This window comes from Pipistrellus kuhlii, unplaced genomic scaffold (genome assembly GCF_014108245.1).
Source record: "Pipistrellus kuhlii isolate mPipKuh1 unplaced genomic scaffold, mPipKuh1.p scaffold_m20_p_1, whole genome shotgun sequence".
Lineage (NCBI taxonomy): Eukaryota > Metazoa > Chordata > Mammalia > Chiroptera > Vespertilionidae > Pipistrellus > Pipistrellus kuhlii.
Genome location: NW_023425404.1, coordinates 75,535,732 through 75,554,333, shown reverse-complemented (window position 1 = coordinate 75,554,333; position 18,602 = coordinate 75,535,732). Strand labels below are relative to the sequence as shown.

Genomic DNA, 18,602 nt, shown 5'->3' with positions numbered 1-18,602 from the left:
CTTTTCTGTTTGTTTTTTTGTTTGTTTGTTTGTTTTTCTCCAGCCATCAAGCCAGCAAGCAGTAAGAGGGATGGGGGTGGAAAACACCTATGCAGTTCAATTTTAACATGAAAATGCACACATTTTCCTATCGTATGTGTAAAAATCTGACACGGGGGAAATCCTCACTGCCTTTCACTTTCTAACTTCCTCATTGCTCCAATGATGTCAGCTGGAACCACACAGCATAACTGCAAAACTCCGGGGAGCCTGCGCTCCCCTCTGCAGCCCTGGACGGGCCTGGCGAGGAGCATCACTCTATCTAGATGCCACTGCATGATGTTTTGGGGTTTTCTGCGTTCTAGTCAGAGTATGAAAGCAGAACCCTCTCCCTCCATATCCTGTAAGGAAAGGGCTTAGAATGCGTGCTGGAGGACCTAAGGGCTCAGGTGGGATGCTGGTCAAGTTGATTTCAGAACCTGGCCAGGGGCATGGCAGGCCTGGCTCTAAGGGCGCGGCTGCTTTGGGTTGGCTTTCTACTTCTCTCTTCAACTGCTCTTTGAGATTATACATTAGGGGCTTTTAGACAAATTTTCAAAAATTCCAGCCACCAAGAAAAGCAACCTGAAAATACTCACCCCCCTCCCCAACAAAGCATTGCCTGGAAATAGGAAACAAAACATTCAACTGGAAATCTCGTTTTTTCCCCTTCTCCCATGAAATTTGAAATTTTAGTGCTTGTTTAATCATGCCCCAGATCCATATTCTCTCTCTCTCTCTCTCTCTCTCTCTCTCTCTCTCTCTCTCTCTCTCATTATTTTAAAACACAATTTAATGACAAGTATGTAAGGGGCTCTGTGGTTGTTTGCATCAGTTACATATTTACTTTTAAGGACCCATTATGCAAGAAGGAGGAAAGAGGCTTTTTGCCTTATTCAGGTGAGTGGGGCGCTTTTGTACTATTTCCCTGGTTCTGGGTCCCACCTGGGAGCCTCGGGCTTTATCCCCACAGTCTGGCCACAGACGCCTAATCCCGCAGCTGCTCCAGTCCTGAGCGCCCACTCCCGAAGCGCGCTCCAGCGCTTTCTCGGGTGGAGGCTGCAGTGAGCGCCGCCGCCGCCGCCCAGGGCGCAGACCCGGCTCCGGCTTCGCTCCCTCGCGGCAGCCCCGACACGCGCTTCGCTTCCTCGTGCTATGCCTGGCTGACATATTAATGGAGCGGATAACCCCATCCTTAGAGGAGAGGTGGCGGGGGTTGGGGACCGGGCAGGGGGGAAGGGAGCCACACAGCTAGCTGTAGTCTTGACCCTTGGGCCAAAGGAGTTAGAGGCGGGCGGGGCTGGGGATGCGGAGCGCATGGGAATGGAAGTGAGGAAAGTTCACGTTGCAAGCACCAAAGACAAACAAATGCTGGCAACATGTTGTTGTTGTTGTTATTTTTAATGTTATCTGATGCTAATGTGCTTTCCTGGGTTCAGAACTGCGAGGCCAGACGCCGCGGACGCCGCCGGAGAAACATCCCCGCGGGGCGGAGTGTCCGGCTCCCCTCCCGCGGCGCCCCGGGCCGCGGTGTGGTCACCGGTGACGATGGTAACTGCTGTCCTGGGGGCCTCCCTGCGGGGTGCACCTTCCAGACCCACCGAGCTCTAGCTGAGCCAGGCTCCCTACAGGCTGGGCCCAGCGGCTGAAAACAGACCTGCAGGCACCCACCCTGGCCACTGGCACTCAGCGAGACCCCCGCCTTCTCCGCGCTCATTTCAAAGCCAGTCTGACCTCCAGCCCAGGTCTCACTGGGCCACCCAGTGGGCGCGGGGCCCCGCGGCCCGGGGGGAGGCCTGGGGCTTTGGGAGCAAGCCTTTCCGTGTCCCGGCCCCCAGACCCCAGGCCCCAGGCCCCAGGGCCCAGCGCCCGAAGCTCCCCCTCCACCTTCTCCCCAGGCCCCCCCCCCACCCGGGCTGCGCCCCGCCCGCCAGGCGCCCGGGAGGCGGAGCCCAGGCTGCCCGTGGGCCCGGCGCGGGGCTCTGCGAGGCGGTTCTCAGCCCAGAAAAAGCCGCGCTTTCCCCGCCGCATGGGCCGCGAGGTGAACAACAATGCCCGGCCCTCCACTTCAAACGCGGCGATCAGGGGAAGGCTCCCCCAGAGGATTTTTTTTTTTTTTTTTTTTTTTTTTTTTTTTTTTTTTTTTTAGGCATCAGCAACTCCAGGGCCCGGGCGAGCCTAATGCCCTTTGATGGGGATTGAATTCATTATCTCCAATAACGCAATTGTGCTTGGCCAACGAAAAGAGCAAAGCGGGACTCCATCCGCCCGAGGGCCGGCCGGGCGGGGCTGCCGGAGGGCGAGGCGGCTCCGGGGACCCGCTCCGGGCTCGGGCCCGGCCGGCCGGGCCGGGGAGGCCGCTCCTCGGTCCCGGGGGCGCGGGGCGCGGGGTGCGGGTCCCCGCCGAGACAGGGGACGCGGCCGGCAGCAGCCGCGCGGGGCGGGGCGGGTGGCTCCCGGGTTTGGTGTATTTTCCGCGTCTCCCTCTGCAGGCATCCCTGAGGGACGGGCGTTGACAGTCTTCCGTGCCGTCCCGGCTGCCGAGCAGTCCCCGCACCCCGAGCCCGAGGGGCACCGCGGCCCCCGACGCCCCACTGAGCGGGGAGGATCCTAACACCCGCCGTCCACCAGGCGCCCGGGCTCAGGGCCAGCTTCACCGCCACCCGCGCAGATGAACGGGTTTTTATCGCCTGGCCCGGGGCCCACGAGCTTTCACGCCGCCATCGGCTCCGATCGGCGTTCCGGGACCCTGAGCCGTGACGGTGGGCGCCACGTCTGGCCCCGCAACCCGGGCTCCCGGCTCCGGGCTCCCGGCTCCGTGCAGTGCCGCCCCCTGCTCCTTGGTGGACACTCCCTCCGAGGTCCCACTGCCAACCTGGCCCTCTCAGCCCCGCTTCCCTGCTCTCCTGGGTGCACAGTGGCTAAGCCAGCTTTGTCACGTGCCTCGGCCTCAGTGTGTGTGTGTGTGTGTGTGTGTGTGTGTGTGTGTGTGTGTGTGTGTGTGAGTGAGAGAGAGAGAGAGAGAGAGAGAGAGAGAGAGAGAGAGAGAGAGAGAGAGAGAGAGAGAGAATTACCGGGCTAGTTCCTACACAGCCCTGTGTTCTCACCCATTACTGAGAAAAGTATGCATTGCAGCTTTATTGCAGTCAGATAAAGAATAATGATGGCAGAATTTAAAGTGCTTTTTCTTTTTCAAGAACACTTATGGAATGCACAACAGTAGTACCCAAGATTCAGTTCCTGTCCATTAACCATGACTCTCCCAGTCTTCCAGGGATCCACTGCCCTTCAGCTTTCTCTTGGGGAATTAGAGCAAACAGGACGCAGGGTGTGTGTGTGTGTTCACCAAACTGTCCCCAAATCAAGAAAACATTCCATTTTTAAGCGTAGGTGCTTGGGAAAGAGAGATTCCCTTGTGATAGGTAAGACTAAAGAGAGTATTTCCGTTCTTTCTCCTTTCCTTTTCCTTTCCCTTCCCCATCCTTTTTTTTCTTATAGACGAAGAGCATCCTGAATGTAACTTACATGAAAACATAACATATTTACTTTTGTGAGATCTTTATGGTTTTCATTTACATAAAAAATATAAAACATTTACCTTGAAGATATTCTGAATCTCTAGCAAAGAAATCTATGAGTAATGCTATTCATTCATGCACTATTAAACTCCAAATATGTATTACAAGTTATTCAAGAGTGAGTGACTTATCTTCTGGACCCTTACCCCAATTGTCATGAACTTATTAAAGAATAGGTTTGAATCTTGCTGACCAACACATGTACAGTGTGGTGTCACTTCAGTCACCTTTTATAAAATCTCTTCTGTACCATCAAATGGAGGCTTAATCTTTGTCCTTCGCTGTGACACAACATTCTACACCTGGCAGGCTGCTGCACTTCCTCTGCCTTCTCATTCCACATGGTTAGAAATACTGGGGAGGGACAGGCATTTATGCGGGATAAATGTAGCAGCGATTCAGATTTTCAAAAATTAACCTTCTGAATAGTTTAACACAACATGTATGCCCAGAATAGTTCTATGTAGATATAGCCAGTTGGGAATTAATTTTTATGACTACTTTGAAGACTTCAGAGTAACCACATTCTAGACTCAGTGTAAGAACTATTCCATGAATAACAATATGCTCAAAACAGCCACCCAAAAAGCTTTAATTCTGACATATCCAATAGACCACAGAAGCCACAGGACAGTGCTGTGGTTTATCACATAAACAATTTGCCTCGTGCCAGAGCACACATGAAAGATGACGACTTCTGATGAGTTGGGCACCACAGGATGGATAAATTACTAAACAAAAGATCCCACAACTTTCATGTCTTTTGCCAAGAAACAAAATTAGGAGCAAAACATTTCAGTAGAAACGAGAATTCAATGTTATTAAAGGTACAACCCGTTGAACCTTGAGAGTAACTGGATCATGGGACCATAGCATGTAGTGATGGAAAATACTTACGTTGTCTAGTCCACCCACCAATGTCAAGAATTGACGGACTCCCATTGTCTGTGTTCTCCAATAATAATGGAGAAGCACTATATTCACAGGGCAAAACATTTTGCCAACAGAATATTTTCTCTGATATTTATATAAAATCCACTTATATTTACTGTATGCCTCTTTGAAGATTCATTTTCATTAGGTCTCAGACCTGTTCAGGTACCTGAATGCCTGCCCCTCTAACTACTTATTTAGCCAATCTATACACATGTACTTTCCTTAGGTACCACCTAGGATTGATCCAAATGCAGCACCCCAGGTATAAACATTTGGCTTTATATCCTTAATACTGAGAAGGAAAAATAAAATTAAACCTTAATATTTTCTTTTAATCACACCAGCATTATAAACAGGGGGCTTGGTCCATTTGTGTTGTGCAATGTCACTCAAATATTAAGAGTTACATCATGCAACTTCCTCAGCTTTTAAATTTATTTATTGATTTGAGAGAGAGAGAGAGAAAGAGAGAGAGAGAGAAAGAGGAGGAAGATGTGGAGGAGAAGGAGGAGAGAGAAACATTTGTTTGTTGTTCCACTTGTTTATGCATTTATTTGGTTGATTTTTGTATGTGTCCTGACCAGGGATTGAACTGGCAACTTGGTATATTGGGATGAGACTTTAACTAACTGAGCTCACTGGCCAGGGCAACTTCCGCATTTATGAATATGACTATTGTCAGAAGTCAAAGGTGACCTCAGCTTCTTAAAATATGTAAGTGCTTATCATAAGAACAGGATCTAGAAACCAACCTAGGGGTTGGGTCATTTAGAAAAAATTCTCTTTGTCATCCTGGAGAGAGTTTAGAGTACTTGTTAACTTGTGCCTCACAGATTTACATGTGGCTTATCAGAAACCTGTTGGAATATAATATAGCAAAGAGACCAAGTAAATTCATTAGAAAATGTCTGAAGAAAAGCTAAACTTTCACATTTCAATCTCAGAGGTGCAGAAGCTGAGGCTTCAAAGCTGCATTATAATTTGGAGTCTGAGACCCAAAACCAGACTCTGGGCTCCCAAGGACTCACCCCTTTTCTGTGTGGTGACCACTGGGCCATGTAACACTCCAGACCACACCCATATCTTAAGTTACAACACCTTGACTGAGTCAGGCACTTAGAGGAAATGCTTAACAACCTGATAACTATTTTATTTTGGAAGTATAATCACAGTAGGAACAGATTGTGAGGTAAGTAGGGAGAGCAAATGAAAAATGATTTCCACTGCATTCCACTCACCTACCTCATCTCAGAAAACATAATAGGTGAAAAGGAAAAGGGAAATTGTAATCAAAATGAAAGCTTGTAAGGCCTCTGATAACTCAAAGAGTAACATTAAGAAGTTGTGTAATTATATCATACTCCATATTGATGCAATGAAAACAAAATTGCAAAGATATCAGCTCCTAACAAGTTGGTGGTTGGGTTCTGAGATGGCCAAGTTCTACCAAATCTTGTTTCATGTGATAGTAAGTGAAAGTGTTGGGTTTTGTTTAAGTTTTTTAAAAAATATATATTTTATTATTTTTTACAGAGAGGAAGGGAGAAGGATAGAGAGCTAGAAAAATTGACCAGCTGCCTCCTGCACACCCCCTACTGGGGATGTGCCCGCAACCAATGTACATGCCCTTGGCCGAAATCGAACCTGGGACCTTCAGTCCGCAGGACGATGCTCTATCCACTGAGCCAAACCAGTCTTGGCTTGTTTAAGTTCTTGAATGAGTAGAACTTTGACGATATTCAAATAGCCTCCTTAAATAAAACAAGGGCTGCATTTTTTGAGGTCATATTTTAATGGAGGCTTGCAACTATTACCAGACAATACTGTTTGTGGAATAATCTGTGTTTTAATAATTACCTTTAATAGAGTAAAACATAGCCCTTTTTGTTTTAGCCGTGTCTTCAGCAACAGGAAGGGTGGCGTAGTAGCCAGTGTTCAACCTGAAAAAAAAAAAAAAGTAGAACATAGATCATTCTTGACTACAGTCAAGGCCCCTAAAAATACATTTATCATTTCATCTTGAGGGGTAATAACTAATAATTACCATGCCGTGACTTTGTGTGTGTGTGTGTGTGTTCCTGTGTTTTCAACTCAGGGAATAAACTTGTTTTCAAGAGAGACAAGAAACTAGAGATTGCTGGGGAAATGTAAGGGATGAAAAGATAGGGGGGTGGGGGGGGGGAACCCGAGAGAGGTACCACAGCGGAAAAAGCAGAAAAGATCGGTTCTTAGATAGACTCACAGGCCAAGGGACTGAGGGAGTGAGGGATGGGACGGAGGCAATTAGTGGCTGGAGAGAGCTAGACAGTGTGCTTAGAGGAAGGGCCAGGCGTGAAAAGATTTGGTGTCGTCATAGCAACGCGCTCAGCCCTGCTCGCCCTGAAGCCCATTCAGCTCTGAGCTGCCGGAACACGTTTTTAATTAAAGCGTATAAAAGTTGTTTTGTAAGGACTTCTCCTCATCCGATAGATTTCAAAATGGTTAATCAGGCTTCATCTCCTTTTGATGCTCACAAGAGCATGGGCTACTGCCGCCTCTGGGTAAGTTATCTCTCAATCACACCTCATCCCAGGAATGAGGAGACATCCAGTTATTTAGATACACAGACACAGAATTCAAGGGTGACGAAGTGGAGATGTTACTGTTAACTTTCTTTGCTCCAGGAACTGTGGAACTCATCCTACTGGATGGCTGTTGTCCCTGGTTGATATTCTATTCAGTTTTGAAAAATAGCAAGGTGTTTTTCCTTTCGGAGACAGTCCAAAAGCCAAATTAAAAGTTACAGATTATTTGTATCAAATAATATTTAATCTAGCACTAGTACCCCAAGAAAAGGCTTGTTTGTGTCATACCGTTAATTTTAGAGAATAAATGGGTTCTCACCACTAAATCCTCCACAAATCCACTGTATACAGCAACAGTTGCATTTAAAAAAAAATAAAATGGAGGACTTTATAGAAAATAGCATCTTTTGTTGATTCACCAGACAACTTCTCAACAGATGACTCACACCTCCAGGCTCTTTCATCTCCTTTCTCCCAAACCTGGCTGGTGACCTTGTTTCTAACTTCACTGCAAAAGAATAAAAAAGAAAAGACTTTACCTGTCATCCATCCATTCCTTCATCTGCCCTGCCTTCCAACTCAAGATTTCTCCGTCTGCACCAATGCTTCCTCTGCTTGGTTCAGGAGGACAAGGACTCCCATCCCTCGCCAGGACAAACATATCCTCTGAAGGTTTCGGTTTCAGACTTTTTTTTTTTTTTTAATATTTTATTGATTTTGTACAGAGAGGAAGGGAAAGAGATAGAGAGTTAGAAACATCGATGAGAGAGAGTCATCAATCAACTGCTTCTTGCACACCCCCTACTGGGAATATGCCCGCAACCAAGGTACATGCCCTTGACTGGAATCGAACCCGGGTCCCTTCAGTCCCCAAGCCGACGCTCTATCCATTGAGCCAAACCGGTTTCGGCTCGGTTTCAGACTTTTTATTCTCTGGTTTTCACTGCTCTACTAGCATCTTTACTCTTTGTATTTCCAATGGCTTCTTCTCCTCAGCTTCAAGCACATAATGGTAACCTCTATTTTAGGGAGAGAAAGAAACCTCCTGAAATTGGTTTCACAAAATCTCCCAGTTAACATTCCCTTACTCTCCTTTTCACCACGAACTTTTTAAATGAGTGATCTCCACCCATAGCTTCCACTTCTTCATGGCCTTGAAATCTGACCTGTGGCCCCATAAACATCTCCCTTAAGATCATCAGCGATGCCTTGATTCAATGGTGTTTTTACTCCTTTTTTCCCCTCTGAGTTACAAGCACTCTTAATAGTTTTGAATATCCTTAGCAATGTTGAACACTCTTCGCCAAGACTCCTTGGTACCCAACTATCATCATTTCCCATCTCCTCTTGACTGCTTCTCAACCTCTGTAACTGTCTTCTCTGCCTAATCCAACCTCCACGGTAGTTCTCCAAGGCTAAGTCCAGGGCCTGCGAGAGAAAAAACAATCTCTCACACTTGTACACTGGCTGGGCACTTCCAGCAAGGCTCTGATGTCTTTAGGAGTTCACCTGGCACTCATAGTTAGACCTAAATGTCAAGTGTAAACAGTGTCACTGAACTCCAGCGATAGACAAGGCCACTCTATAACCACAGAAAAATGAGACAAAAAGAAAACCTTGCTCTCCTTTGCACTTGGTAATTTTGTCCAAGCATAAATAAAACCAAAGTCATTGCAAACCACAAAAATAGTAAAACATTCCCCATTCTAGCTAACTAACACTGATAACTGTTGTTTCTTTACAAATTACAGCTTCAGCTTTGTTCTTGCCTTCCCTCCTAGATAAGACTTCTTAAGATGCCCAATCATAGAATTACTCTCATAGCATCCAATTCCAAGTCCCACTTTCTTGAACCCTCCTCCCTGAAATCTGAAGCCCAATCCTGTAAGTCCTTTCTAACATCCTCCAACTGAAATGCCACACATTCTCTACAGTATGTTGTCTCCCTTATCTGCAACAAGCAGTTAATCTAACTTGTTCTACTGTAGGTATGTCCCTGAAGGTCTTTGGCTAGAGGACAATGATAAGCTCTTTGTTCCCTGGTTTCATGGCTTGAGCTACCATATAGCAAAGTAAAAGCATCCTTATCCTCTAACAAAAGCTCTCATCTTATTTCTATACTTGCATGAATATGTAATACATTTAAATTATAGCATAACATGTCTCCAAACTACAAGGCATCCTTCCTGACATCCATATTTTTTCTCATCCTCTTTATTTCTCAGACTTGAAAAGTCATGTTCATCATTGACTTATCACTTCTATTGTCCACACATCTTCACTCAATTAATATACCCCATCAATATCCCATTTCTCCAAGCTTTCCTTTCTTGACATGCCAAAGGTCACAACTTTAGTCCATACTGTCCACTATCTGTTGAAATAGCCTCTGGTATCTCTTTAGCCAATTCTTGTCTGCGCACCATTTCTAGCCTAATATTCCTGAACAATAGCTTTGAGAGAACACAAATAAGTCCTACCTTCTTGAGGCTAGCATTTTCGCAGAGGTTCAATTAGGAGTTATATATTTTAATAAATTGCAGAATCCCCTCTTCCCCTGAAGAGATAAATGCCATTGCTGCACACATGGAATGTAGGAAGCAAGAATGCTTTGGCTACCACAAGATTGTGTTTTATGTGTTGGGATATGCTCATTGAGAAATACAGAGAAAGAGAGGGGCATTTAGAATATTCTGGATTATGTATTGGGATATGCTCATTGAGAAATACAGAGAAAGAGAGGGGCATTTAGAATATTCTGGATTAGAGAAGAACTGGAGCATGCCTTGTGATGAATGGTTTATGCTAGGGATATTTGGCCAAATCATTAACGATTTCTGTTACATTGGAGGATTCTGTAGTTGTTTATAGTGTGTGTTAGAGAAATTAGATTATTTGTTGCAACAGAATGAGGCAAGAAGGTAGAAATTTGAGAGGATTACAAATTACAACTCATTATAAAGACATTTGTACCATGGTTATAGATAGAATAGGGTACCTCAGGAAATAGTAAGCTTATCAACACTGAACATTCAAGTAAACTAGATGACCACTCAGATAAATATTTCTCTCCAGTTCATGCTTTATTTAAATATTTTATATGTCACTTTCCTTTTGCTTAATCAACTCCCTTAAGGATTTTTTTTAGTGTATTCTTTTTGTGATAGTCTCTCTCTCTCTCTCTCTCTCTCTCTCTCTCTCTCTCTTTCTCTCTCTCTCTCTCTCTCTCTCTCTCTCTCATTAAGCTTTAGTTCTATGTTTTTTGTTTGTTTGTTCTTACTTTCAGCACTTTAAAGAGGGTATTTCATTTTATTCTGATCTCTGATTCTCTGAGAAGTTAACTGACAGTCTTATTGTTACTATAATATTTTGAAATTTATGTATTTTTATTCTTTTTTCTCTTTTTAAAGTCTCTGATAATTCTAACATCTCTGGGTCTGGCTCTATTGATTATATTAACTTTTCACATAGATCTTTATCCTTTCTTTTAAAAATTGAATGCTGGATATTGTGTATAACAGAACAGTAGAATTGATATTCAACTTTCAAATTTACTCTCTTGTTCATATTTGAGGTCAAGTTATTGGTAGCATTTATTTTTCTATTCATTTTGGATGATTAGTCAATAAAGATCACCTGGTTATATATTATAATTCTAGAAGAGTTGAATATTTTGGTACTATTTAATATGTTTGTCTTACCTAAAGGACAGAAAACTACAGAGTAACATCTTTATGAAGAGCAAACCATTAACTTTGGATTCAGATAAATGTACTGGATTTGTATTGGAGTTTACACTATTTGGATTGGATGATTTCTTTAACAGAGGAAGGAGTCTCATAGAGAGGCAAGTTTCAGAAATGCATATTTTATTCAAATTAACATAGTAATTGAACAATATGTAGAAAATGAGTACATGAATATATGAAGCTAGGTTAATAAAAAATAGTCCCTTGGAAATAGATTTTAATCTGCGTTCTCAATAGCTGGAGTGATAGCAAATTCTGCTGTTGGAAGTGAAGAGGTAGAATGTTCTGGAGGTGAAGAACATTTTAAAGTAAAGATTGTTGGAAAGTAGCAAGAAGTTGTAAAGGAAGTATGTTAGTATTAAATAGTTTTATAACTTCTAAAGAAATATTTAAAAAGGAATATAATCCAAATAAACACATTTGTTGAACAATTACCCTATGTAAAACATAAAATATATTTCTAGAGTTATAGTAGATGATTTTTTATATCTAAGAATTTATAATCTGAGAGGAGTGATGAGACAAAACAGTTATTCAACTATGGAGAAAAAAGTAGAAAATGGCAATTTCAGTTTCTGGCACATACTAAGTACTCAATAAAGGTTTGTTGAATGAATGAATGAATCAATGGAGGGTTCAGAGAGGCACATATAAATACTGAGTTGAGAAAAAAGTTGTATGTAGGAAGGTCAAGAAAGGTTTGTATGCAGAATATGACAGCTGAGTAAGACAATGAATGTCAGATACTTCTAGATAGGAGATTGCAGGTGGAGGCAACAGTATCAGGAAATGGAAGCCCGGAAGTTCAGGATGCATAGAGGGAAAAGTACAGTTGAGGCATGAAAGAGGAGGCTACAGGAAGAAAAAGTTGATAAAGTAAGTTGGAACAAAAATCTGGATGGTCTTGCATGCTCTAAGGAGTTTGGAATTTATTCAGTAGGTAATATTTAGCATTAGAATAATAAAGTATAGATAATAAAATATTTGAATCACTTTAGGATATATTGTTAGAAATACAGAGAGAATTATGAAAAAGAAGAGAGTGGAAGGAAAGAGAAAGTTTCATTGGGGTACACTTGGCAAATGAGACTGTGGAGCACCAGAATAAAAAGGAAAAATAAAAGAATTCAGAATCAAAGATATTTATAGCAAAGGTGTAGATATAACCCTCCTTCAGGTGCTAAAGCTCTTGCCGAAAGGATTCATGTTATTGAGTTTGTACAAGTGAATGTAATTTATTCACTCACACTTAGAAAAAAAAACAAAACACAACCATTGCTATCATTAGACTTACTTATGCTATGTAATGTGATATTCCTTATTTTTTCCCAGAGGTAGCAAGTAAGAAGAGTTAGCAGACCATTTTCTGGGGAAAGTAATCTATATTGACTCTCCATTTCTACATTTTCCATTCACTTCTTAATTCTCTGCAATCTGGATTTTTTCTCTCTCATTACAGTAGAAATTGCTTTAATTGAAACCACCATGGACTCCTTAATTGCCAACCCCAATGGCAGTTAGCTCAAACTCCATCTCCTCTGGGAAGCCTTCCTTAATCTCAGAGAAAGGGCAAAATGCCCTTTTACCTATTCTGCTAAAGCATTCTGAACCCAATTCTGTTATAGTACCTATCATACTGTATATAATGATCTACAATTATATCTTCCCTCTGGACTGCGATTTTCATGAGAACAGATGCCATGTCTTATTCAACTTTATATCTCCAGCACCTGGTATGGAGTTGTCTAAATTATTGAGAAATACAACAATAAAACTTCCTCTATTATCTCTGCCAATTCTTTCATATAGATATACCTTTATAAAAATACTGAAGACTTCCAAATATTCCAAAATAGAAACATTTCTTCTGAGAACACTACTTTCACCTTCATTTGTAGGGTAAATATTGTAAGTCATTAAATGATTAGTATATTAATAAAGTATAGATACTTTACAACGGATTCTCTTGTCCCCTAACTCTCACACATTGCCATAGACTATCATCCACACTTCTTGTGACTCTATTGTGTTGTGATTTCACTGGGCAAAGATTATTTTGATTTAGCTAAATATTTCTAATTGTTTCTTATGCTCGTATGTTCTAGTTAGTGCTGAAGATTCAAAGATAGGAATTAATATAAATAAATACTTTCCATGGAATTTATGCTACAATTTATTTAAAATTTTTTTTATCTAACACAGTTTCGTATAGTACTATAGCTCATGATCTCTGAAGATATTCCTATAGAGGGAGATGTCATAGATATTATAGAAGGAGAGAAAGATAGAGAATCATTGATTGGCTGCCTCTTCAAGCCCCCTATTTGGCATCCAGCCCGGGCCATTCAGTCCGCAGGCTGATGTTCTAGCCAGTGAACCAAACCAGATAGGGCTATTATCTTCATTTTTATAAACATACACACACACACACACACACACACACACACACACACATCCATACCCTCTTTCATCCAATTTTACAAATACTTTGAGAATTACCAGAATTCATTTATGTGTTAGCTTGGAATTACCTTTGCTCCTTTCTTCCAGTTTTTGTCAAATTGTTTCTTCACATCATCTATAAAGTTCACACTTTTTATTCTTTTCTTTGACAAGTGCTCACAAGTGACAGAACTAAGCTTCAATGATTTCCACAAGAAGATTGGTTAGTTCAGAACCAAGTATAGGGGATGCTGAGGAGAACAATGATGCCCTAATTGATAATACTTTTAAGAAATGTCCTAATATCCTAAATGTATTATGTATCTATCCCATATTTCTAAAAGACATTTTTTATCAAACTAACTTAAATATTATAGCTTAAATGAAATATACTATGAGATAATGAAATATGTGACCAAAGGAATCTGTAAATGTATTGCTATGGTGTTTTGTTTTGTTAAGAAATGTTCAATTCAATAATACTGAAGATGTTATTGAAATAGAGGATTTGAGGACATATCTATTTAAAATGATGTTCATATATATTTTTTAGAATAAATGAATATCTAAGCCTATATTAAAATTTAGTTTGTGATTTTTTTTCTTAAATGTAACAAAAATCAATGAAGAAACATCATGTGAATAATTACAAGTTTGTTAGTAAAGAAAATATAAGCAATGTTTTTTAAATGTCACTTGAAAAATTGTTTTTGGAAATAGTTTCCTTGGTCTGTTATGATGGAGTGGCAGCAGTGGGATTTTGGTTTTGGTTTTAAAAAGAAGTGTGGTGCATCTATAGATCCAGGTACGTTAAAGACAATAAAGACTGCAACAGACTGAAGGGGAAAAGGTTGAAAATTGGATTTTCAAACATACCTCACCAACATCCCTAATGTAAAATTTTCTTCTAATTATTTTTACTTCTAATAAAGTATAAGCTATGCATACATGACCATGTTTGCTAGGAAGAGAATCTTAGAGACAATTTTCAAGATTTATAATTTTTAAGAAATAAAATATTCTTTACAATGTAGCATTTGTTAAGGAATTAAGAATCAGATGTCTAATTAATAAATATAAAAGCAATTAACAAAATTAACAATAAGATATATGAATATAACCTGACTATACATTTATTTAATTTTAAAGATATCAGAATTCATATGTTGCACAAAACCACGTATCCTTAAAAGCAAAGCATAGTTGTTTGCCACATTTTAAAAATACACTTCCCTTCTAAGATAAATTTTTAACTCACTAAAGCAAGGTTTGGAAAGAGAAGAGTTAAACAACACGAAGCAACAGTAACCCCATTTAGATAAGGGGATAGATGGGTGGAGCAAGGGAACAATACACTAAAGTGCTTTTCTTTCACAGATCTTGGTTCAAATTAAGGTTAAATTCCACAGGAGGATGTGTTTTCCCCATATGGAGTCTTAAAGGACATGCCTTTGTTTCCAGCTTCCCAGAGAAGATATATGTTAACACAAACAAAGCATTTCATAATAAATTTCACTTTTATAGAGTGACTAATGCCCTGTGGAGATAAGGTAGACTCCCAGTCACCTGTGTTTAATGCAGGCTGAAGAAATTATGCCGAGGGCACACACTGACAAAACTTTATTCCTTTGGTGAGGGTGGCGGTAACTTGGTAGGGGCCAGAAAGGGTCTTGGTTTTAAAAGTCTCGTTGGAATGACTCTCTCTCATCCTCACTGTGAACACAGTTTAGCGTTTATGTACTTTGGAAGGACAAAGAGGTGAGGTAAGCCTGCCAAAATTTGAACCTGTGTTTCTGGGAACCTGTTAGTAGGTCAACTGTTCCCAGTGTGTGAGAAGATGCAAAGGAACGGCAGGTACCTGCCATTTGGGAGTTGGACGACACACAGCCTTATTAAAGCCTGATGCTGTCTTTCCTTCTCCTAGCCCGCAGGTGCGGTGGCATGATGTTTAAGATCCACAGAGGATCACTATCACTCAATCAAATCCGCTTTGGGGGAGGGGAGGGGAGGGAGGGGAGGTAGAACAGCATAGAAAGAGACATCCTTTCCACTAGAAACATTTACTTTGCAGTTAGAAAAAGTATCTTTAACAGTTTACTTAGGCTCAATTAATAATTTATTCATCTATCTCTTCCTTCTTAGAAAAAAATTATATAAATAGTGCTTTCTCCCCTTTTTTCTTCCTTTTATCTTTGTTAACTAGAGGCCAAATTCCTAATTCCTTATTCTTGTGAAATGTTCCTGAATTGGTGGCCAGGTAATAAGCTCATTGAAGGTATACATTCCTTTTCCATATGCAAATCCTATGGACTCCGCCTGAAGGTGCCAGTCAGTCCTGCAGCAGGTGAGGGAGTCCTTTTGTGAGAGAGAGAAACAAAAACCTGTTTGTATCCATCCTGTCAGATGTATCCGACCACACATAATATACAGTGTGATTTATTTTTTACATTTATGGATTAATTCTTTATGAAAGGAAGGAAATAGAAAATACATTTAAAATTTAAATAAACCAGAGCAGCATTCACTCTTCCTCCTCCACTGACTGAAAAAGGACACAATGACATAGAAGAAGCTTGATTTTAAGATTATGAGACTTTCCTAAACATTTTTTCTGTTTATCAGTCTGCAGATCACTAATATTGATTCTAGATAAAACATCATTATTTATTCCAAGATACTCATTTCTTTATAGACTCAATTTCCTTCCTGTGTTCTGAAATAAATTAACACACACACACACACACACACACACACACACACACACACAACCACACACGCACTCATCCATCTGTTAGTCAGTGACTGATAGAACAAACTTTCCTGGCCTTAAACTGCTGGCAAGAGTGACGAGATTTCTTTTCTCAGACTATTTAATAACAAATTCAAAATTCAGAAATCAATTAACTATTCAGAGAGGAACACCACAAGGGGGCAGGTGAATCCAGGCTAGGTCCTAGGTGAAGGGTCTCAGCTCTGGGAATTCTGGTCAAAATTGGGGAAAGATGAAATGAAAATTAGAAACAACTCTAAAGATGATATTTCCTCATGAACAGAAGCATTAGATCTGGCTCATCCAAGTGAAATTTTATTTAGACCATATCCGAAGACATTAATTGCAGTGTACCAAGAAAATAAATGAAAGATATCAAACCAATGTAGTCACACATTGGAAGTGCTTATGGTATTTGCAAAGGCCAATAGTAAGTATGGTTTTGTGAAGAAGAGAAAGACTGTTGCTGAGATAAAATTCAAAATTTACAATAGAGGAACTAGGGTAATTCTTTGAAAATAAATTATAAGTAAATAATTAAGAAAATATTTGTGATCTTAATAACCAACAATTTCACAGCAGAAGTATAAACTTTGAATAACAGAGCTATACTATAGTAGTATTTTTTCCCACACAAGAAAATTGAGAAATTAATTTTAGGCATTTCAAGAAAGATAAAGCTACTGCTTAAAAAGGTTATTTAAAGGGTCTGCTTTGGTTTTCATTAGATTTTAAACTTAACCTACCCATTAGGAGGCAAAAATTGCTATTAAAAATTAGTTCTCCTAAACAAGTATTTTAAAATTGATACCAGACATCTCACAGGAAACTATCAATGACAGTATCTTCAATGGCCAACCGATGCCTGCTTTTTAGGCCAAGTAGTCAGGATTAATTTTATTTGGTGAAGCTGGAAATTAGCCCCAGTCTCCCTTTTATATCTCACTAAGGAAACACATTTAATTACTGTATGTGGTAGACAGTATATTATTTTATCTTTTACAGATTAATAAATGAAATATGTAGACTATTACAGTATAACAACATGGTGTTATATAGTATTATATACAGTAAAAATAATATAGTATAATGAAGTAGTATCATATAATACAGTATACTTAAGTATACAAGTTTTGTTTCTTACTGGTACTGTTTATTTAGTTTCTAATAACAATTAGAATCTTTAAAATGAACTTTTAAGTAGCTCCTCTTATTTATGATAAAATTAAATTCTTATTTAGGCCTCCATACAATTTCTGCTATTAAAAATCTATTGCTTGATGAGGTCATTTCTTAATACACTTTAGAGCAACTTAAGTTTTAGAGTTGGGGTGCCAAGTTGAGTATCTTTCTGTTATACATGACAGATGTTGGTCTCATGTAGCATAGGACTTATCACTAGCTGAACTAGGAAGCCCTTTTAAAAGCAAACCTCTGGATTCAAATAAAAATGTCCATTCTTATGTCACCATAGCAATCCATTTTCCTCAAAATCTTTCATTCTTCTTTCTGTGTGTATATACAAATATACACACACATACATACTGTACACTCATGCACACATACATACACACACACACACATACATACTTGATGCAATCCATCGGTGGGGCTATGTTAGGTTATTCTTTTTCTTCTTCCAGCCTGTGAGTGAACTTTCTCTTCCTTGTCTTCTTTTATCCCACGTAACTGTAGGGTCCCCACAGGCTCTCCCACCTACAGGACACGGAGCAGCTTCTGCAGTGCTTGAAATGATAATGCTTTGATTTTTCAATGTGAAAAGTTGGATGGCTTTTAAAAGCTGGCTAGTATTTGCATATAGTAGACATTCAATAAATATTTGTTGATTTGATTTATTCTAGAATAAAGAACTGAGTAATAACTCTTTTTCCCCTCGCTGATGTGCTAAGGTTAAGCCTGTGTGTAAATGCATTTATGGGTAAATATTATTGGTCATGGTCATTGAAAATACATTAGAGGGAATAAAATCTGAATCTGCAGGCTGCTTGTTAGTAATAACAGTGATTGGGAGTATTTTAAAAAGTCCTTACACCAGGATATGTTTTTTTTATTGATTTTAGAGAAAAAGGAAGGGCAGGGGAGAGAGAGAGAAACATTGATTGGTTGCCTCCCGAATGCTCGCCGACTAGGGATTGAACCAGCCACCTCGGTATGTGCCCTGACCAGGAATTGAACCCACAGCTTTTTTGTGTACGAGAGGACACTCCAACTGATGGAGCCACCAGCTAGGACTCGGAGCATGTTAATGAAATATTCCAAGTAGTGATAAAATAGTAGATGACAACCACCATCAAGATAGGGCCTAACTGAAGAGCCTGCTGATAAGTTATTTGGAAACAAAGTGGCTACTCCATAGTTTTGAATCAATCACATGTTGAGGGCTTAAGTTTTTGACTCCATATACTAAGGCAAAGGGCTTTATTATTTTTTTAAAAATAGGGATAATATTTTGGCTATAAAATTTAATGAGCATATTTAAGCCCCATAACATTTCCTTTGGTATATTCTTTCTTGTATAATAATA

The 18,602-nt window shown here is 40.3% G+C and overlaps 1 long non-coding RNA gene across 1 annotated transcript; it reads right to left on the bottom strand.

The window, feature by feature from the left end:
• Positions 1–6,275: 6,275 nt before the first annotated feature.
• Positions 6,276–17,956, bottom strand: LOC123652846. Its single transcript, XR_006742364.1, has 3 exons — positions 17,648–17,956; positions 7,416–7,604; positions 6,276–6,472 (listed from the first exon to the last, which is right to left on the bottom strand). It is a non-coding gene; the product is annotated as an uncharacterized LOC123652846 (long non-coding RNA).
• Positions 17,957–18,602: the final 646 nt, after the last annotated feature.